Genomic DNA, 22475 nt, shown 5'->3' with positions numbered 1-22475 from the left:
ACCTTAGGTGAGACAAGATGGTTAGAATGGGTTGGAGTTTGGTATTTCCCTTTTCAGTTCATTTAGGCTCTGATGATACTCCAGCCAGTAATGCTCCTATTCACTAGTTTCCTTTCAGAACAGACCTATTTATGAAGAACAGAGTGCTCTGGTATATTTCAAAATCATTCCTGTTCCCCTCCCCTTCTGGGACCTGGGAGGGGGGAATGTTTTTTCTCTGATATTTATTGTGGGAATTTGGTCTAGCTTCTAGATGTAATTTTCACAATATTATAGAAATCCCAGTATGAATGGACAACCCTGGAGTTTTTAACTCTCAGAGTTGTCCACATTGAATCTGCAGCTATTTGTCTATTATAATTCAGGGTTTTCTCCTTTGGCACCGCAGGTTCCCACATCAGCTTCTGCTAATGAGTCTATGTTCAGGTAGGTCTTAACTCCCTGTACTCACCTATCCCTCCAGTTATGGTGGTAGCAGTTTTCCCCCATATTCTTGCCTCTTCCAAGGAACCTAGAAGAGTAGTGGATTTTTGTTTAGCTTTTTACTTGTTATGTTGGAGTGTTGTCTTCCAAACTCCTGCCACGCAGAATTGGAAAAATATTTTTAAAATGGAGAACAGATGAAAGGTTGCCAGGGTTTAGAGACACGTATGTGCAGTTACAAAAGGGTGATGCAACAGATCCTTGTGGTCATAGAATTGCTCAGTATATTGATTGTCATTATAGATATATGATATAGATATAGATATATAGATATATGTCTACACATATGATAAAATTGTGTAGAATAAATACACAAACAATACAGTTTGTTTTTGAGCTAGAGATCCCTATGAGCCAAATTAATAGACAATGTGAGTTTTAAGTATTATCTTTTCACTCTAGGAGTTTAAAATTCAGTGGTTTCATGTCTACTACAAAGAGTGAAAAGTAATTTTTAAAGATTTTTATTTTATTTATTTGCAAGATAGAGATCACAAGTAGGCATAAAGGCAAGCAGAGAGAGAGGAAGGGAAGAAAGCTCCCTGCTGAGGAGAGATCCCCATGTGGGGCTCAATCCCAGCACCCTGGGATCATGAACTGAGCTGAAGGCAGAGGCTTTAACCCACTGAGCCACCCAGGCGCCCCAGAGAGTGAAAAGTAATTTGACATGCAATTATGACAAGGGTCAAAAGTTGAATTGTATACATGTAAGATTATGATTTAAGTATCACTAATGTCACTAAATAGTTTAGGAATATGCAATTTTTTAATTTATGAAACTATGTCATCTGCTGCCAGCTTACTTTCAGAATGGCTGTGATATATTCATACTATTTTAAAATATATAAATATAATGTGCTGAAATTGTCAGAAATGTTATTCTTTATGCCCTCCCTTAATTCTATTTTATACAAATAATCTTAATTATTTTAAATAAAACCTTATATAACATAGAGGAATAAATATAATTTAAATAAGGAAAACATTTACCTGGCATAAAAAGAAGAAGGGAAATGAGATCCATAATGAGAACAAACAATTAATTCTAATGGACTCAGAACTGACCCAGATGTTAGAATTCGAAGGCAAAGGCATTAAGACAATTTTTATGACTGTATATTATATGTTCAAAGAATTAAGTAATGACATAGGAAATAAAACAAAACTGAAATAGAACTTACAGAAATGAGAACTGCAATGTCTTAGATGAGAAATACATTGGAAAAATAAAAAGCAGAAGGAAGAGCAATGAGGAAAAATGGCAGTAGAAACCGTCTACAGAGAAATACAAGAAAAAGTTTGAAATGAACAGAACATCAACTGAGAGAATCACAGAAGTCCTAATGTATGTGATAGGAATCCTTGAAGGAGACCAGGTGGACAGAAAACAATTTTTGAAGAACTAATGGCCAAAACAATTCCAAACATGTTAGTTTTATTATATGTACAATCAGTACTTAAAAACATATTCCATTGTGTTTGGCAAACATTTCCACATTTTAAAAGTATTAATTCTGTAGTTAAATATATTAACGCTCTCTATCTTTTGCCATTATTTTTTCTTTATTTTCTTTGTTAGCTAAAATACATCTTCCAGTGACTTCTTTAGAAAGGGCTAAAAGTAATATTTCCAGAGTTTTTGTACATTCTGAAAATGTTATTTGTTTTCTTTATGATTGAATGTGCATACAATACTTGAGTTAGGTGGCAGCTCCTCCTCCCCTGCCCCCTTCTCCCCCACCTTCCCGTCCCCCCCTTCCTCCCCCTCCCCCTCCTCCTCCCCTTCCTCCTCCTCTCCTCTCCCTCCTCTCCCCATCTTCTTCTTCTTTCCTCATTTTGTCTTTAGCATTGAATATGGCTGTGGAGAAGCCTGAGGTCAACATTCTTCTTTTGCTTTTAAGTGACCTGATCTTTATCTGTCTGTCCAAAGCTACATGTAGTAGGACATTTATTTTTATTGACATTCTGTGTCACTTTTCCATAAGACACAGAATAAATTGTTGTCTTTATAGTAAGACCTTGTTTCTGGAAACTTTTCTTGAATAATATCTTTAAAGATCACTTCTATTCTAACATTTTTCTTTAGTTATCCAACTTATACAATTTTTATATCTCCCTAGCCTTTTATTTTCTCATAATCTTTTTCAGAATACTTATTTGTAACCATTTCATTTTGTTGGCCTCTTTAATCCTTTATGACATCTAGAGAGTATTTAGCAATGTGCAGTCTCCTATTATCACTGACAATTTTGCCTTTGTTTTTGAGATTTGTATTTTCCTCTCCCTTTCTTTCTTGGCTCTTCTATCCACATTTGATCATATTCTAATCTTACAACTTTATTTAAATTCACATGCCTTTGCCTATATCATCATTTTTATCAATTGTTTCATTACATTTTTAAATTCATAGTAAAATACTTGCTTCAGACTTTTGTGTTATGATGACGATGATGATGATGATTTATGGAGAATGTGCTTCCCATGTCCTTCGTTTTACTCATGTTTGTTTTTTATATCATCTTTGTTTTGACAGCTCTTCCTTCTTGATTAAGTATTTCTGAAGTGAGAAATTTGTTTTCTGAAACCATTATTTTCAGAAGAGTTCATTGGAGGAGAAACCAGGCCTGTGTGTCATTGCTCCTTTTGAATGAGCATAATACATGTGGCTACTTTTGGCTTATGTAACCCACTAGCAAATGGAGACAGACAGGAAGTTGAGAACTGGTCATATATACTTTCCCATTTATCCATTTCTTTTGATACCCTTCCCACAGATGTCAAGAATTTTGGAAGATAACTATTGAGTTGTTATTTCACATTAACCTTCTTACTTTTGCATGATTTTCCATTAGACAATGAAGGAAAGGCTATCTTTCACATATCCAAATTAGAAGTTCTCAAAGGTAATGTACAAATCGGGGGGGGGGGGGAATCCTCTATTCCTGCCCATGCATCTAGTCCACAGGTTTTGCAATGGAAAAGCCAATTCTGATACTGTCATATTCTGGATTTTCTGAGTATCCTACCTAAGCTAAGAGAAGGCAGGGGATAAATAGTCCTTTAGCCTCTGGGTAAAAAGAAATGTGATATGAGGTAAACACATTTGTCTACACTTTAAAATAACAGCTCCACGTGGCCTACGATTGCTTCTCCATAAGGAGATGAGCAAGAGAGCTATGGAAAGTAACCTGCCCAGGTCTGATTGAAGGCAGAAAGAACATCAAGTTGGCTGCTGCCATTTAAACATTCACTGACATCACAAGAATGACAACAACAACAAAAAAATCAGAGAATTAAAATTTGTAGTAAAGTCTCCAGAGAAATGAGGCATTTTTCTTTTTATCTTAGGTTGATCTATATTCTCAAGTTTTCTTTTGGCTGAAATGCAAGGCCACTTCTGTGACTACAGAGATCCATTTATCAGAACAAATGGATAGCTAAATACATCATACTGAGCAATCAAAATGGAAGACCTTGCTTGAACACACATGTAGGTGGGTAGAGGCTGACCCTTTGGAATAGTCCTCAATAGGAACTATGATAGACTCTAAAGAATGTGATGATTGATAAGATATGGATGGGGATGGAAAATTTAAGAATGATGCCTAGATGTCTTGTTTGGACATCTGAGTGGATAGTTATACCTTTCAGTGAAATCAAAAATACAGAAGCACCAGCAGGTCTGAGAGTATAAAATAATGAGTACAGCTTTGGACAAGCTAAGTTTCAGGTGTCTGAGGGATATCAAGGTAATGTCCAGTAGGCAGTTGGATATATAGTCTAGTGCTCAGGAGGGAGGTGTGGGCTGGAAAAGAGATTTGGAAGTCATCAACATCATGTCAAGGGCTTGTCAAGTGGAAACTCAAGTGAAAGACCCAAGATTCATTTTATATCCAACAGACCAAATAAAATACCAGGAAATTCTTTGTGCAAGCAGTGCATTTCTCTCTGAGGAACAGCATTCCTATAGTAGGAAGACTTTAATGTTTTAAAACTCACTGCAGTCCTCCTGTGAAGTACAGCTTTTGAAAAGTGATAATATTATCTCTGTCCCTGTGCCATAAAATCTATATTTAACCTGGAAAAGTCATAATGGAGGTAATAAAAAAATAGTATACAATATTTTAACTTAATGAAACCAGCTTAGGGATTTCATCCTGGAATCAAATTATTGACATAACCTTTAAGGAAAGGAAGTTGTGAGAAAAAGTGGGAAGTAGAAGACTGTTTAAATGTGTGTGTGTGTGTGTTTATTGTGATAAATGCAAATAAGACAATCTACCATTTTAACTATTTTGAAGTATGCATTTAATGGAGTTAATTATAGTTATAACGTGCAAGCAACGCCTCTATGGAAAATAACTACTAAATGGGTACAAGGTTGTGTTAGTTTCCATGGCACATATCAAAATGGGCACAGTGTTTCCATTTGGCATGAAAAAAAATGTTCTGAAACTAGGTAATGGTACATGTGTTTTAGGCAAAGGTGTCTTGAAAAAGAGCAAGGTAAAGTGGAAATGAAGAGGCTTAAGATCTAATCCCATTCCTCCAAGTTTGAGATCTGCCTCCTGTCTATAAGACATCTCTCAAGGCTTAAAATTCACTCTGTAAAATGAGATAGTAGTATTGAAAGTATAGGGCTGTTTTGATGATTAAATCAAACTCTGTGTGTGGGTATGTGACTTATCACAAAATGGACATTTAATATATGTCCATTTATCTCAACTACTAGTCTCTGCACCTGAAGCCTAAAGTAAAATTGATACATGTTGGACATTATCTATCCTGAAGTTGTTCCCAGGCAGTGCCTTCTCCTTAGGATTTGGGCATCCCACCAGGGAAGTGAAAATAGTTGAATAACAATAAGCAGTCAAGTGAATGGCAAAGCCTTACTTTAATAGCATAAGTGCAAGTTCATTGGTAACACAGAATATCATATAAGGAGATATTGAAATGTAGCCAAGAGATTTAGGAGGATCTAAAGGACATTCACAGAATTCAGGAAGAAGTTGCCAAAGAGGTATGTGATTTAATTAGTGAGAGATAATGAGGCTATAGTTGAAAAGTCAGCAGCAGGATTCAGGACCATATTGAGGAATTAGGAGAAAGATGAAAGACAGGGAGTGTGGGAGGCACAAAAGGGGGGGTTGATTTCATCAGATTTAGTCATGCTCCATATGTTCTTTTTCTAGGGAAAGATGCAAAGTCATGTTTGTCCAAAAGCCAGTGACACAAGACAGAGGGGTTGGCAAAAGGGGGCCCTGATTTCGGTTTTCAGGAGAAAAAGCTATAGGAAGGAGGAGTCCTGGAAACTGGTGGGGTATGACTGTATTTCAAAGAGATTAAAGAGAAAGGAATGTCACCCACTGACCATAACAGGTCCTAATAACTCTGTCAGTGCTTAGAACTAAAAGACCTCAGAACTAAAAGACTAGAATTTAAATGAGCTGAAAATCTGACAACTCCCTTCATTGTTGATTCACTCACTTTTTCACTTGCTCGTGCATTTATCTGTTAATCAACAAATAAAAGCTGAGAATCGATTTTATGCAAACTCCTAGGTATGGCAAAAATGTTTGTCAGGTGTTGGGTGATGGGAAAACTAGGAATGGGCAAAGACAAAACTTTAGTGTGAGAGGAAGGGCCTGACACAAATGTAGGTGATTCAAGAACTTGAATCTATTTTCAGATGTCCCTGAATGCGAAGTCAGTGGGCTTCTCGCGCTTCCCCAAGTGTACTGTTTTTACACAGTTAGAACTCACTTTAAAATAAGGATCAATTACAAAGCTCGGTTATAAATTCTGTGAAACTTAAATCATATTTTCTCAAAAACACAATGCTATGCATGGTAAATAGTTCCAATGTTTTCTCCATAAATACCTCATTAATCCCCAATGTGGCAGGGAATAAAACTACCAGTGGTACCACAGGTAGGCAATGAATCTTCCTGTGATGTCCCAAGGGCTCTGGTTTAGAAATACTGCCTTAATTGGATTGCAGTGAAGGTGAATTTAACTGAAAATTCAACTAAACAACATTCAGGGAAAAGTTAGAATGGGACAGGAGTAAAGAGAAACATTTTCAGTCACAAATGTTAGTCCCATCTGACGTTTCACTCCAAGAGATTACGTACCAGTTGACCATGAGGCGGTGGCATGACCCTGTGGAGGCCTTCAGTGGGTCTCACTCCCAAGTAGCTACCTTTCATAATGTAATTATGCTAAAATCTCTGCCAAAAGTGACTCCAGAGTTAAAGGTACACAGAAGGCTCTTAGAGTTGGGAGTGTGGGGAGACTTTTCTATATGGAAGACCACTGCTCCATCTGGGAGCTGCATTTGTCTTTAAGATTTAACTTTTGGAAATTATTGGTTTCTTATTTAGTGATAAAGAGTTTCCCAATGAGAATATCTCTCTGTTTCTCCTTGACAACTCCCACTTACTTGCGCGATGACCTTAATTTCCGGACTCCCCACTCTGCTCTCTCAGTACAACCATGACCTGTGGCAACTTTCTCAAAGGTTCTGCCTGTAATTCCCTCTCAGCAACAGCCGCCAGGGGGCAGTATTATCCAATTCTTTCCTCCGTGCTTCCTACTACCATCATGCCCCAATTGTTTTTCAGTACTGCGAATTTAATATGAGCGCTGCATCTATACCGTGAGTTTCATAGACATATGAGGACTGGATGAACCTTGTCACTCCTAATTAAGTAACATCCTTTTCATGAGTAAATGTAGTGTTTCTCAGGAATCAACTCTTCTACCTTGGCGGTAGGATCTACGTGTAAAGGCCTCTAGGTCAAAAGCAGACTCTAACTTAATAACTGAATCCTTTTCGCTCATAACAAGTGCCGGGAGTCTAGGGATTACAAGCAAAATTATGGAATCAAGTAGTCCGTCCTTGTTCTGCTCACCACATGGCAGGCCAAGAAGTCAAGAACCAGGATGCTGAGTAGAAAAGTGACTTATTTGTAAAGCCAGCTAATCGAGGACTTGGTAGTCTACTGTCCCAAAGGACCATCTCCCCCTCAGGATGAAATGTGAGTTTCTTTCATGTTAGCAAAAGGGGGAAGCAGAAGTGGGTGGGAGTCGAAAGGTGACTGACATTTGTAGACAGTGAGGAAGGTCATGTAACTTTTTTGTCCTTGGTCAGTTAATCTTTGACTATAGAAATCTGGTCATATCATTCCTGCAAATCTTAAACATAGCATAGTCATTTCTCTACCTACTTCTTTATCTCCTCAGGCAAAGGCGTTTTCTGGTAAGAAAGTAGTTTTTGCATATCTCAGCTGTAGAACAAAATTCCTTCAATGATTAACATGCCTGCCTGTGGGGCTGAGCAGAAGTTTCTAAGCTGTAGGTCACCACAGCAAGGGAAATAGAAGCAATGTGGAGTCAGACAGGCTCAGTTTCTCCGTTACAATTACAGCCACTGAAAGTGATGATGGGAGAAAGGTCTTCATGTTGGGCAAAGTATGGTAGGAAAGGCTTTGACCTCTATCAGAAGAAAAATAGTACCTACCGCGAGGCCTGGCACATGGTATATGGTCAATAGGTACTGCATTATAGGGCCATTGGCCAGAGCAAAATAAACCTTGAGGGTGAACAGGCCCACATCTTTCTTGATGTGAATTACTATATTTATTTGATTCTAAGTTATCTTCTGTGGGGTACCATCATTTTATGGACTTTCACAAAGGAAGAAAAAGTGTCGTCAATGTTTGACGCATGCTTTCTCATGTAGAAATTTTATTTCAGATGTATTTAGATGTAGAGTTTTAATATGGATCAGGGCGGTCTGTTCTATAACTTTCTGAATACGCGACATCTCTGTTTCACTGCTTGGCCACAGCAGATTATTTTTGAGTACATTTTAAATGGCAACAAAAATTCAGCACATCTAGTCCTAACAATGCAAATGATGCATAAGGAAAGCTACGACGCTATGAACAACTACAGCAGAGCTTACGCATATCAAGCAATGGTAGGTGGCATTTTATGGCTACAATACGAGTAGTTCTGGCCTGATGCTTGCCTAGTGCATACTGAGACCCTCCATGTACTCCAAGGGATATCAGACTTTAGGAATTTGTACTATAGAAAAAAAAAATGCATCTTAGAATTTTTGAAATGGCAAAGATAACATAGACCAAGCTTTCTGTTTTTATTGGTAGGAACTTATTAAACATAAGGATAGCTTTGCTCCAATCGAATGATGTGCAGATATTCGGAGTAGAATTAATTTTGAGGAAATTGATTCTAACATGTTTAAAATTTATCACCATGACAGGAAAATCATTACTTCAAGGGATTTGCTGTCTGTACCTGGTAACAGATACCAAGCTTGCTATTAGAGAAAGAATACAGGGATATAGTGAAATCTTGAGCACCTAGATGACAAGCTACCCTCTAATAATACTGATGGCTAACACCTGTGTAGATAGAGAGCATCCTATGGGCCAGGCTTTGTCAGGCATTATTGCTACTAAGTATCAGAGCAATTTTAGGAGTTAAGAATCATTGTTAGCACATTTTGTTGATGAGGAACAGAGGTGCAGAAATGGTAAATAATCCACCTGATATTCTGTAGCTAGTAAATGGAGGAGCAGAATTCAAAGTGCAAAGTTTAACTATTTTTCACTTCACAGTGCTGTTCCCCGGCAAGTTAGCTTGGGCCAGTAACCTTTCTCTTTATGTGCCAGGTGTTCATAAATTAGGCATTTGTGAGTTGGGAAGTCACTGGGCAACTTTGGCTTTCTATCAGAAGCAATCATGATTCTGTACTGGCTTCACTATGAGACCAGTCAATGCAGGTGTACTTGGTATCAGAAGGTTTGAGAGTAAGTGGTTGCAAAGCACATGTGTTGTTTTGTTTTGTTTTGATATCTATTCTTCCTATTTTTTAGCTTGTGGGTTTTGACAGGTATTTTTTAATTACAATATTAATAGAGGTAGTTGTTAAAATTTTAATTAAATAAAAATACCCAAGGGGTTTCCTTTTCCTATTGCCCACTGCTCCAAAGGAAAATCACAGTTAACACTTTGGTGTGTATCTTCTATGAAGACTTTTACATTCATATATGCATAAATTTTAAGTTTTATAAAAATTACATCAAACTGTTCATATTAAACTTGCCTTTTTACTCACAAATATATTATGAAACCACAAACTTAATTTGCTGTGTTTCAGTTAGAGGGAAATTACTGATTCATGTACTCCAAAGAAGGATTGAGTGATTAAACCACAAGATCAGAATGGTGGGAGTTGGGCCTTAGTATCTCTTAGAAGCAGGAGTTAGAACAACCTTCTCTAATTTCAGATTCTCTGAGGTTGTCAGAGAATCTCATTGTCTCTCTCATTTAGAAGCAGATTCTCTCTACAGGATGGGAAATATGGTTACCAATTCTCAAATAGGGCATTAGGGAGAAACTTAAGGAAGGTATCAGTTAAACTTCAAAAAAAAAAATCTGTGGTATGATTCTGATTGATTAGGTATCTATCTCTGGATCAACCAACTATATGTAAGACTATGCTATGTTGACAATTATATCTATTCAGGTACCCAAGCCGAGAATGTTCAACAGTGGCTTACAGGACAGGATTATTTTGTGATTATGTGATATTTTCACCTTGAACCACATAGTTGGGGGCAAGAACTGGTTGTAGTTTCAGAAAGTATTGATGCTCTTTCTAGATTTCTTTTTAAAAAAAATCACAAGGGAAAAGATCTAAACAAAATTCTAAGAATCCACTAAGCAAAGTATAAATGTATCATAGTTAATTTGTCATCTTTTTGTGGATGGACATTCATCTTAGCTCATATTATTCATCATTACAAATATTTTTCAGTATTATATGTAATGCTGCTATGATTATTCTTACACATATATCTTTGTGTCCTAGAAGCATTTCTATAGAATTGTAGAAATATAATTGCAAGCTAAAAGCACAGGTATGTTTTAATTTGATAGACACTATAAAATCCCAACTGAAAAGCGTTTGTACCAATTTATACTACCACTGATGGTGAATGATTATGCCCTCTCAAATCCCCTAAAAACAATTGGATACAATTAACTAGAAGGAAATTAAGTGCTTTCAGAAGTGGATTATAAATTCATCACCTTAAGATTATCATTGAAATTTCTAGCTCTGTTTCCACATTATATGAAAGTTATGTGGCTTTGAGAGTGACTTGGCAAAGTGTGATATTAAATTTCAGAAAATTCATGGTCCTTTTTCACCAAGAAAGAAAAAACAATATAATCTCAAGGGAAGGCAGAAAGATGGCTTGGCTTCTTTTGGAGAAAACAGAAGACCGTAAGAAAGGAGCCTTTGAAATCTGACTTTTAACTATTGAGGATCCGTTCAACCTTTATTTGAGCCTCTATCTAGTCTCATCCTTAGATGAGCAGTGATTGCCAGTCTTCTACATTAATAATCACTGCATACATTGAGGGCAGAGAAAAGTTGAAGTAAAAGATATACCAAAGAGAGCCTCAAACACATTGATGATATATTTGTATGTTCAGTTCCTTGGATGCCTCAATTATGTCCTTGGCATACACACTATAACATAAGTTTTTCTCAAGATATATGTACAGTTCACCTGGAGATCTTGTTGTAATGCATATTTCAGTTCAGAAACTTAGGGTTGGGACCAGTCTACCTTGCTAACTAACAAGCTTTCAGATGATGTTGAGGATTCTGGTCTTTGGATCGCACTGCAGCAAGGAACTGGCCTACAGGTTTCCAAAAGGAAACGTCTATGTATGATTGTATTAATTTTACAGATGAGGATATCAATGCATAGACAACTTTTTCCCTAAAGGCTATACAGTTCTTAATTCTTGAAGCCATGATTGAACCATAGGTCAGCTTGAGGAAAAAAAAAATAATCCAGATTTTTCTTAGCCATGGCTGAACTCCCAAGTCAAATTTTAGAGCTCTAAAGTTTGGAATGAAGGAGGCAGTTTAAGAAAAATCTCAGATAATTTACTCTCAAAGAGCTGATGACCTAGTTGGGGAGAACAAAACATTACATATAATGTAATATATTCTATAATATATTAGGAGAGAGAGTTGTGATTTGTAGGGATTTTATTTTTTTAATAGCAGTTATAATTTGCCTGGGTAGTACAGTCAGTAATAAGCATCCAACTCTTGGTTTTGGCTCAGGTCATGGTCTTAGGGTTGTGAGATGGAGTCAGACATTTTGGGGTTCATATGTCTGTCTGTCTTCCCTATGTCATATAATAATCCTTATAAGATAATGAAGCATAGCAATTATCTGTGTTTTGTATTTCTTCATTATAATAATCAATAATTATCATCCTGTATGTTTCTTCCTCAACTCTGAACTCTGCCCCAATAATAGCAATAAGTAGATTGTTTATGTATTCAATTAAGAATGAATTAAATGGCATCAGAAAGGATGATTTACAAACCTACATTTCTCCTTCTTTTTCATCCATTTAAAACTAATGCATTATATTGTTCAAGTTTGAAGTTGTCCAAGAATATTCACACACTCAGACTTATTTTTGTCTATAAGTAGCTCTTGTTAAGTCCCCCATAGTCAAAGAAAATTAATACACTTTATTTTCTGAAATTTATTTTTATTTCCTATTCATTTATTTCATTACCAACCATGTTTTAAAACTCTTTATGGACCTGGTCTTCAATTTGAAGTGGAAATGTAGAAATACATATAAAATGGCCTTTCCTCCAAGGAGCTCATAAGCTGGTTGGAGAAACAAAATGGAAACAAGTTAATAGGATGTAATAATGCCTCTGCAGAGACATGGACAAGACTTGGTGGGGCCATACAAGTGTGGCTGTTCCCTGGGGTTTGAAGGGAGCCTGCGAGTACATTATCTTAAAAACATGTGATTATCAATAGCGAAGACATTGAAACAACCCAGGTGTCCATTGACAGATGAATGGATAAAGAAAATGTAGTACACATGTGTACACACACACACACACACACACAGAGTGGACTATTACTCAGTCATAAAAAAGATGAGAGCTTGTCATTTGCAACAATAGGGATCTATCTAGATGATATTATGCTAAGTGACATATGTCAGCCAAAGAAAGACAAATACCATGTGATTTCATTTATATGTGGAATCTAAAAAGCAAAGCAAAAAAATTAACAAATAAATAACAAATAACAAATTAACAAATAAACAAAAAGCAGAAGCAGACCCACAAATGTGAAGAGACTGTGATTGCTAGAGAGGGAGAAAGTAGTGGGATGGGCAATATGGCAATATGGTGAAGGGGGGTAGGAGGTAACAGGTTTTCAGTCATGGAATAAATAAGTCACAGGGATAAAAAGTAACACATAGGGAATATAGTCAGTTGTATTATAATAGCATTGTATGGTGACAGATGGTAGCTACAGTTATGGTAAGCATAACATACACTTTTTAGATCACTATGTGGTACACCTCAAACTAATATAACGTGTGTCACCTATACTTCAATAAAAACAAATGAGAATGTATGAGATCATGGAATGTACTTCCTGAAAATGTGATCATGGAAAACCTTTTAATGCCCTTAAGACAAATTTGCTCTTCTAGCCTCCTGAGATCTGGCCATCTCATTTCTCTCCACTCACTTTGCTCTCTGTGCTCTATCCATATCAATCCTTATTCAGTCCACTCACAGTTCATTGCTTTTGCACTGTATATTTCCATTGCCTCAAAAACTTCATCTGTGCCTTACATCCTTCACTTAATTTGTCTAGTTCAGTATCTATCTAAAATCTATAGTAACGCCACTTTATCAAGTAACCCATCTTCATAGTTGGGGGACTAAGAGCATTTCCACAGTCTTTAATCCACCTAAATAAGTCCATTCATCTTCTACAGCAGACACACTTTGCATTCAAACATACAAACAGACTGAAGGTAAAAGGCTGAGAAGAGCATATTGTGCAAACAGCAACTGTAAGAGAGATGTAATGACTGTACATATAACGGGTAAAATAGGCTTTTTTTAAAAAGATTTTATTTATTTATTTGACAGGCAGAGATCACAAGTAGGCAGAGAGGCAGGTAGAGAGAGAGAGAGGGAAGCAGGCTCCCTGCTGAGCAGAGATTCCGATGTGGGACTCGATCCCAGGACCTTGAGATCATGACCTGAGCCAAAGGCAGCAGCTTAACCCACTGAGCCACCCAGGCGCCTTAAAATAGGCTTTAAAACAAAACATCTTACTTGACATAAAAAAAGAACATTTTATAATGATGACAGGGTCAATCCATTAGGAAGATACGATGATAATCATATATTCACCTAATAACATACTATCAAAATACATGGACAAAAACCAACAGGAACGAAAAGAGAAATAGATCACTCAACAATAGTTAGAGACTTCTAACCTGTCAATAATTGGTAGAACAACTACATAGATGATCAACAAGGATATAGAAGACTGGAACAGCATTATAAATTAACTAGTCCTCAGAGACACCTAAAGAAAACCCTCCCCTACACCAGAATATATATTTTTCTCAGGTACACATGAGACATTCTACAGGATAGACTATATTATTAGGTCATAAATCTCAATAAATTTAAAATGACAAAATAAGAAATATCTTTTATATAAAATGAAATTAGAAACTAATAGCGGGCAAATACACAAACACACATTAAACTACATACTTCTGTATAATCAATGTGCAGAGGGTGAAATCAAAAGACAAATTAAAAATAGATTGAGATTAGAGAAAATGAATAGACAGCATGCTAAAATGTATGAGATACAGCTAAATCAGTGCTTATAGGGAAATGTATAGTTGTAAATGTATTAGGAAAGAAGGTATCAAATCAATAATTCTAGGAAAAGAACAAACTAAATAAAGTAGAAGGAAGAAAATAATAAAATCAGAGTGGAAATAATAAAAATTGAGAATAAAAAAACAGCAAAGAATATCAATGAAACAAAAAACTAGTTCTTTGAGAAGAGCAACAAAATTGACAAAACTTTATTTAGACTAAGACAAAAGAACAAACATTCTAATAACTGGAATAAGAAATGAAAGATAGGGCACCACCACTAAATGTACAAAAATAAAAAGTATTATAAACCAAAACTATGAACAGTTTAATGCCAATAAATTAGATCCATTAGGGAAATGGACAAATTCCAGAAGGACACAAATAACCATAACTGACTTAAGAAGCAAAAGACATTTATTTTATTTTATTTTAAATATTTTATTTTATTTATTTGTCATAGAGAGAGAAGCGAGAGTAAGCACAGGCAGACAGAGTGGCAGGCAGAGGCAGAGGGAGAAGCAGACCCCCTGCCAAGCAAGGAGCCTGATGTGGGACTCGATCCCAGGACGCTGGGATCATGACCTGAGCCGAAGGCAGCCGCTTAACCAACTGAGCCACCCAGGCGACCCAGAAGCAAAAGACATTTAAATAAATTCTATAACAACTGAAGAGATTAATTTAGCAATCAAAAGCTGTTAAAAAGCCATTCTTAAAATTTATATGGAATTGTAAGAGACCTAGCATAGTCAAAAGAATTTTGAAAAATAAATTTGAAAAGAATTTTGAAAAATAACTAGAAGGCCTGGGGCCATGTGAAAGCCTTCAGTAGGCACTGCAACATGGTGTTGGAGAATGTGAAGGAGATGTGGACCGAGGTCCCCACGAGTGCCAAGGCAAGGCACCCAAGCCAGTCAACAAGGACAGCTACATCTCCAAGATGTTCCTGAAGAGGAATTCAGTCATTGTTGTCTTACAGGACTGCTCATCATTATCAGAATTCCCTCCCTCATACTGCAATAACATGCCCTTTGTAATGGGAATAATAAAGATCTGTTTTCTCCTACAAAAAAATAAAAAAGAAGAAGAAACAAATATCATTCAGTCATAAAAGCAATAAAGCACTAATACATGTTACAGTGTGAATGAACCTTGAAAACATTATGTTAAGCAAAAAAAGCCAGACACAAATGACCACATATGATATGATTTCACTCATATGATGTGACCAGATCAGGTTAAATGAACAGAAAGAGAAAGTAAATTTGTGGTAGCTTAGGCCTGGTGGGTGTCTTTGACATGGGATTTGAGAGGGTTGTGATACCTCAAAGGGTCTGAGGTTTATTTTTGAGGTGATCAATTGTTTTAAAACCAATGTGGTGATGGTTGTAAATATACTAAAAATCACTGAATTATATACTTTAAATATAGGAAGTGTATGGTATATGAATTATATGCCACTAAAGCCTTGTAGGTTTACTTCTTGCTATGACCCAAACAGGGGCCATTGTTTTGTTCCCTAAATCCCTATTTAGTCTATGGATGGGCCTCAGAATTTATTTGCTATCAAGGTTTGAAGACTTTCTAGTTCAAGAAGCTGATTTCTTATGTCCTGGGATATACAGACCAAGGTTAGCTCTTTCTTCCTTCAAACACATCTTATTGGCATGGTGAGATTTTTGTCTGTTTTATTTTTTATTAATTTTTTTTCTCTACCTTATTTTTCTCATTTTTCTTTTATTTTTGTTCTTTTTCCTATTTTTCTTTATTTCTTTTGTATTCCTTTTATCGTTATTTTTTTGGGCATTTCTGGCATTTTTTAAAAAGATTTTATTTATTTATTTGACACACAGAGATCACAAGTAGGCAGAGAGACAGGCAGAGATAGAGGCAGAAGCAGGATCCCCGATGTGGGGCTCGATCCCAGGACTCTGGGATCATAACCTGAGCTGGAAGCAGAAGCTTTAACCCACTGAGCCACCCAGGCACCCCAAGGCATTTCTGGCATTTGTTTTGTTTTGTTTTGTTTTTTACTTTATATAAAGATTAGTTTGTCAAGTACTTAGAAATGATTTTCTTATCAAATGGTTTAACCAAACTTGTCACCAGCTTTCCCAATTTTAAGCCTACCTTGGAACACCTCGAGTGCAAGGCCAAAAGTAAGTCCAGGAACTCCAGGGCCTTTCAGCGATCTTTGCTATGGAGGAGATGCATAGTTGATTGGTTAGTCAACTATGACTAACCAGTTGACTGACCAGTTGGCAACTACCAGTTCTTCATGACAATCTCCAAAGATAACTTGGCCAAGGTGAAGTTTTCCTGGCCCCTTCTGACTGGGAAAGAAGGAGCCATGATAATCAGTTTCCAGAAAATACCCATGAAGTCAGAATCCTTAAAGGCTTTGAATCATCCCAACATAGTTAAAATATTTGAGGTGATCAAGACTAAGAAAACACTGCTTCATGAAGTATGCTAGTGGAAGAGAAGTTTGATTACCTAGTGATTCATGGCATATGAAAGGAAAAAAGTCCTTGAGCAAATTACATTAGAAAGTGTTTGCTGTGTAGTACTGCAACCAGAAGTGAATTGTTTGTAGAGACTTAAAGGCAGAACACCTGCTCTTAGGTGTTGACATGAATATCAAGTGTGTAGACTGACTTCAGCAACCAATTCACCTCTGGAAACAAGCTGGATATCCTCGGTAACAGTTTCTCTTTTTCTGCTGCAGAACTATGCCAACGTAAATCTTATCATGGACTAGAATTGGAGGTGTGGAACCTGAGGGTTATCTGATATACAGTGGTCATCTGATCCCTGCCTTCTGATGCACAGAATATCAAGAGGCTGTGAGAGCAGATACTGAGTGGAATATGCCATATTCCCTTCTACTTGTCCATAAAGTATGAAAACCTTCTCCAGAAACTTCTTTTTCTCAATCCCAACCAGGACAGGCACTTTTGAGAAAATTATGAAAGATCTATGGATAAACATAGGTCAGATGAACTAAGCCTATCTGGAGCTCTCTATCACCTGACTATAATGACCTCTAGAGGACTGAGTTGATGGTATTAATGGGTTATATAAAGGATGACATCAAAGATTCACTGATAGACCAGAAATATGAGGTGATGATCACTTGTATGTTCCTTGTACACAAGATATCTGAGGCAAAGGGCTACATCATCGCTCAAAAGCCTAGCCTTTAGCATTCCTTCCATATCCCACATTATACAGTACAGCCTCTCTGCCAGCCACACCCAGTAGGGTTTCCGTGATCATGCCAGTTCTGCTATTCCCATCTCTGTGATTCTGAGAATACTCAGGGTAGCCTGAGAAACTGCAGAGATTGGACTGGTGTATTTCCCCTAGGAACCCTTCCTTTCCCCTGACTCTTCCTTGTTTTGTTTCTGTTTTTGTGTTTTTCTGTTTTTGTGGGGTTGGGGAGATGGTTCTGTTGAAATCATTTCTCTTCTCTCTACTTATGTCCTGCTCTTAGCTCCTAATGTCTATTATGATTTCTTTGAGCTGACTAGAATAAACCATTCTTTCTAATGGACTACATGTTACATAGTAAATGCATTTACATCATGCCGCCTGGTGCAAAAGGAAAGAAGCATATAGATGTAAAAATCTCTGGGTCAGATGGCTTAAATGATAATCACTTAAAATCAGGGGTGGCATGAGAAGACAGGAAAGCACTTCGTTGTTTCTGCAAAGAAAAATAAATTTTTCTCTGGAATAAATATAAGCCAATAAAGCTCAACAAAATGACCTCATGAGCATAAATGTTCTCCAGGCAAACACCATGAAGTGTTAAGATGAGCATATCTAACCTGTTGCAGTAAAGCTGTTTAGTGGTAAAAGCCCCCTGGATTTCATACCTCTAGGATAGATTAAATATTTTATCTTCAAAGGAACAATAATCAGATAGGGAGAGCAAAGGAATTGACTTTATTTGATATTTGGTTTACTTTCCCTGGCATTTCGATGAGTCACCTTTTGGTGTTGATCTTCATTTCAGCTGCTGTTGTAGCTCCAAAGTCCTGAATGATGAGGAAAAAAAGAATGGTTTCATTTAGGAGAAGTAAATATTCCAGTAGCTGTGAACTCGGGATTTAAAAATAATTCTAACTTGCTGAAGGCAAACAGACCTAGCATAGAGTGAAGTGAGAGCAAATGGTAGAAAGACCTGTGTGGGTCCAGTACCTGAGTATATATGTAGTATATGGCTGGTCTGTGGCTTGCTTCTTGTTGTCTACTTCATTATCCCCCACCCCCAACTTTCTCCAGGGCTCATTCACCCACTGCTTTTCCAACTCTGCTTCTATAGACCAAGTGATTCCTTCATTCTTTTCATTTCTCTAATAAATATTTCCTTAGTGGCAACTGAGTACTATGATCATCTGTGAAGATACAATATTTAAAATAATTTATGCTAGACAGATGCATTTAATAAATATTTCCTTAGTGGCAACGGAGTACTATGATCATCTGTGAAGATACAATATTTAAAATAATTTATACTAGACAGATGCATTAGCAAATATACTGTACTAAAAACTTTACGGTTGTAAAACTCTTAGCTTTTGAAACAGAGAATGATATAACTATTTGTGGGTAAAAATAAACAATGGATGAGCAGAAATATGAGCTGCAAATATATGGGGCTACATTTTAGAAAGACAGAGCTGGCATAAATTCACAGTCTAGAAGGTTCTCTGAGATAAGTAATGGAATATTACCATTAATATGCCATTACATATTAATGGGGTATAACGTAGTTATGACCTGTAGAAGAAATGGTGGTAGATTATGTAAGAGGATAAGTTGAGATCAGATTCTGAAGACCCCTAAAGAGATTGGTCTTTATCCAGGAGGTGAGTCATCAATGAATATGATCAGAAGAAATGTATATTTTACGATGATTATTCCATTTTCAGGATGGAGAATATGTATTATGCATTCCAGGGTCTAGATTTACTGACAATATGTAGAAAAAAATTTTTGAGACTGGAGTTTTTGCTAACACATGCCAATTATCAAAGTTGTTGCTTTCAAAAAGAGAGATACATTTTTAGTGAAATTACTGGTAAGTACAATTTTTCCCATGATTCAGTAGGTTATAGGAAGATGAGGTTATTTCTGCATATTTTAGAATTAAAGCAGGAAGTAATATAGTGAGTATAGAGACTCCAAATATCTGACTCTTTTTTGATCTTCAGTGATAGCCAGTAGACAAAGATACTGAACTACAACTAATACCCAATAGAAAATAACTGCTTACAGGAGGCATAATTTCAAATGCCAGTACAATATCAGTCTTGTCTTTGGTGAACTTTCCCTCCCATAACCCTCTATATTTTGAAACAATAAGGAATATGTCCCCAAAACCTGACTGCAGGTGATTGGACCAATGATGGATATATGACATAAGGATAATTAAGCCATTAGTTGGCTTAAACTGATCTAATACACCTATTCCCTAACTTGGTAAGGTACTTTACCTTGCCAAAAAAAACCCCAGGATTAGGACAACCACCTTTGGTATTACCAGGTAGCTTATTAAAAATGTAAAATCTCAGACTCTAATCAAGACCTCCTGAATCAATATGCATTTTACCAAGATTCCCAGGTGACTCACATTTGTATTACATTTTAAGAAGAAGCACAACTCCAGACCAGCAGGTCTGACTCATGAAAATTTAAGTTAAGAAACACTGACAATAGGGGAGTTATTATCAGACTAGAAAGAAATACTTATAAACTATAACTGTGTTCATGTTCATAGCCAATTTTATGACTCCTTCTACTAAAAGTACCTGGAGCTACACCATATCTAGACTCTCTTTCTAGTTCCAAGTTTTTAGATTCTTTCTGTAATGTTTCTGTTCTTAATTTTTTTTAATAGAAGTCAAGCCTTTCATGTAGGTATTCATAATAAACTTTCATTATATTGTCACCAATTAGAGATTCTTTATTTCCTATAATAAAAGTAGCCAAAATAAAACACTTCTTAGAGCAACAATCACCAAAAAGTTAACCTGAGCAAATCTCCAGTTCAGTCCAGTAATTCTAGAAAGAGCAACAATTTCTCTTGTGCATAAAATTAGCTACAATTCATTTCCCCCAGCCAGGACTGGTCAGTGAGGGAAAAAACAAATCACTCTCACTTAGGACATGCATTAATCTCCGTAGGCTAGCAAGATGGTATTCCTCGTACAGAAAAGGGACATTTACTCGTGACCTGAAAGAAAGAAGCCATGTCAAGAGAAATTTGTCCTCCCTTTGTATAGACAGAATCAGCTATCTTTGCTGATTTTTCTCTAGAGAGAAGAAAGAGTCTGATATATATAGTACAATTTTAAATTTGGGAGGTTTGGCTTTTTCCCAAGACCCTGCCCGGAAAATCTCTTTATTTTTTTTTTTTTATAAAATCTCTTTATTGACAATTCCTCTATCTTTTGTTCTCATAAACTTCTTTAAAGAATGTGGTATCTACCATTAATATTTTGTCTTGACCCATCATTGCAAGATATTTGAACTGGAGCTAGTTATTTAACCCTGCTGCTTCTCCATTTCTTTATCTATAACTGGGGTACATAGATGCCCTGTTATTCTTTCTATTTGATTTTATTCCATAATTAAATCCAATCAGATTATATTCACACACACACACACACATACACACACCTATATATGTACATACATATATGTATATATGTATCTCTCTCTTATACTTACATCAGTAATTATATATTTATACAATTTTCAATGTTAAATAAATGCAAGATATTCCTAAACTTTTCTGTAGTATCCTGGAACTTTTTCAATATTTTTTAGCAGTGAAATTTTTTGGTTAAAGAAAATATTGCATATTAAATAAATAAAAGAGCTGGTGGTCTAGTTAAAATCGTTATATGGTGATGAAAGTATATGATGTTCCAAGAAACTGACTCTTCAAAAACTATAACTAAATGTGGGCTTTCCTGGAAAAGAGTATGAAATCAGATTTCTGCATAACTTGAGACATCATGTATTCATCTACACAGCTATTTATAGAATGCCTGATCTCTATTATCAGGAACATGTCAGAAGATCTCAGTTTAGCTGGGAGGGAGATTTAAAAAAAATAGATGTGATACTATATAGTATTGCTAATTGATTTTTGAATAAGTGCTATTGGGGCACAAAGCTCTTATCAATTATCCCGGCCTAATGATACTAAGGGAAACTTTATTTGCCTAATGATGGTTGGGGAGAATAGAAGTAAGCTTATATTTAACCTCAACCTTTAAGAATTTATAGATTTTCTGTAATATAAGTAAGCAGAGGCTGCTCCAAGCAAGAGGAAACATACGAAGGTAAAGCCACAGTGGTATGAGTGATTGCCTTCAAAAACAGCAGATAGTCTAAGATTAAAGCTTAGTGTATGAGGGAGAGGAAGACAGTGGTGGAGAAAAGAAAAAAGATAATTCTGAGACCAAGTTGTGAAGAGCTTTGACTTTCATGGAAGCCCAGTTTCTTGGCAATAAATATTTCATAAAGAAAAACAAAAAGGCCAAATTGTTATTTTGGAAAAAATCTCTGTGGCAAAAAGAGTTTGCTGGTCATCTCCTTTTGTTCCTGAAGATGCAGAAACCATTCTGTCATCCTACTCTCTACTCTCCAGGAACATGACCTGCATAGATTGCATCAAGGTGCTGCCTTGACCTCTAGCTTCCAGTAAGGATCCATCAATGGGAGGTACCAGTAGGAGAGCTGAGGGGTAGAAGAGAGGTGAATGGGCTATTCTTTGCCTTCCTGCTTTCTCCCTGATGGGTCACCCCAGTGAACTCCATCCCTTTTTTAAAGGCCACAGCTCCCATGATGTGGCTTTCTTTAGGTTTAAGTGATCTGTTCCTACTTTTCCTTCTCTAACATTTATTTATGTTTTATTTACATTAGCATGGACTCAAAACATTTTAATTTTATTCACTGGGGTTATAATCTGCTCCTATCACATATTTTCAAGTAAAATTGTCAGTCTTGGATGTAGAAAGTCCTTTAAGTTGGTTCTAATGTCCTCTTGATGCGTCCCAGCATTCCTTGAACATTCCCGTACTTTGGGGCTCAACACAATATTCTAGGTTCCTCTTGCACATTTAGTGCCCCAGCTCTAGAATCACTCATTCTCCCTGGAGCTCTGGTTCCTCTT

The sequence above is a fragment of the Mustela putorius genome, unplaced genomic scaffold (assembly GCF_011764305.1).
Source record: "Mustela putorius furo isolate JIRA1106 unplaced genomic scaffold, ASM1176430v1.1 tig00000698_pilon_pilon_pilon, whole genome shotgun sequence".
Classification (NCBI taxonomy): domain Eukaryota; kingdom Metazoa; phylum Chordata; class Mammalia; order Carnivora; family Mustelidae; genus Mustela; species Mustela putorius.
This window is presented reverse-complemented; position numbering follows the sequence as displayed.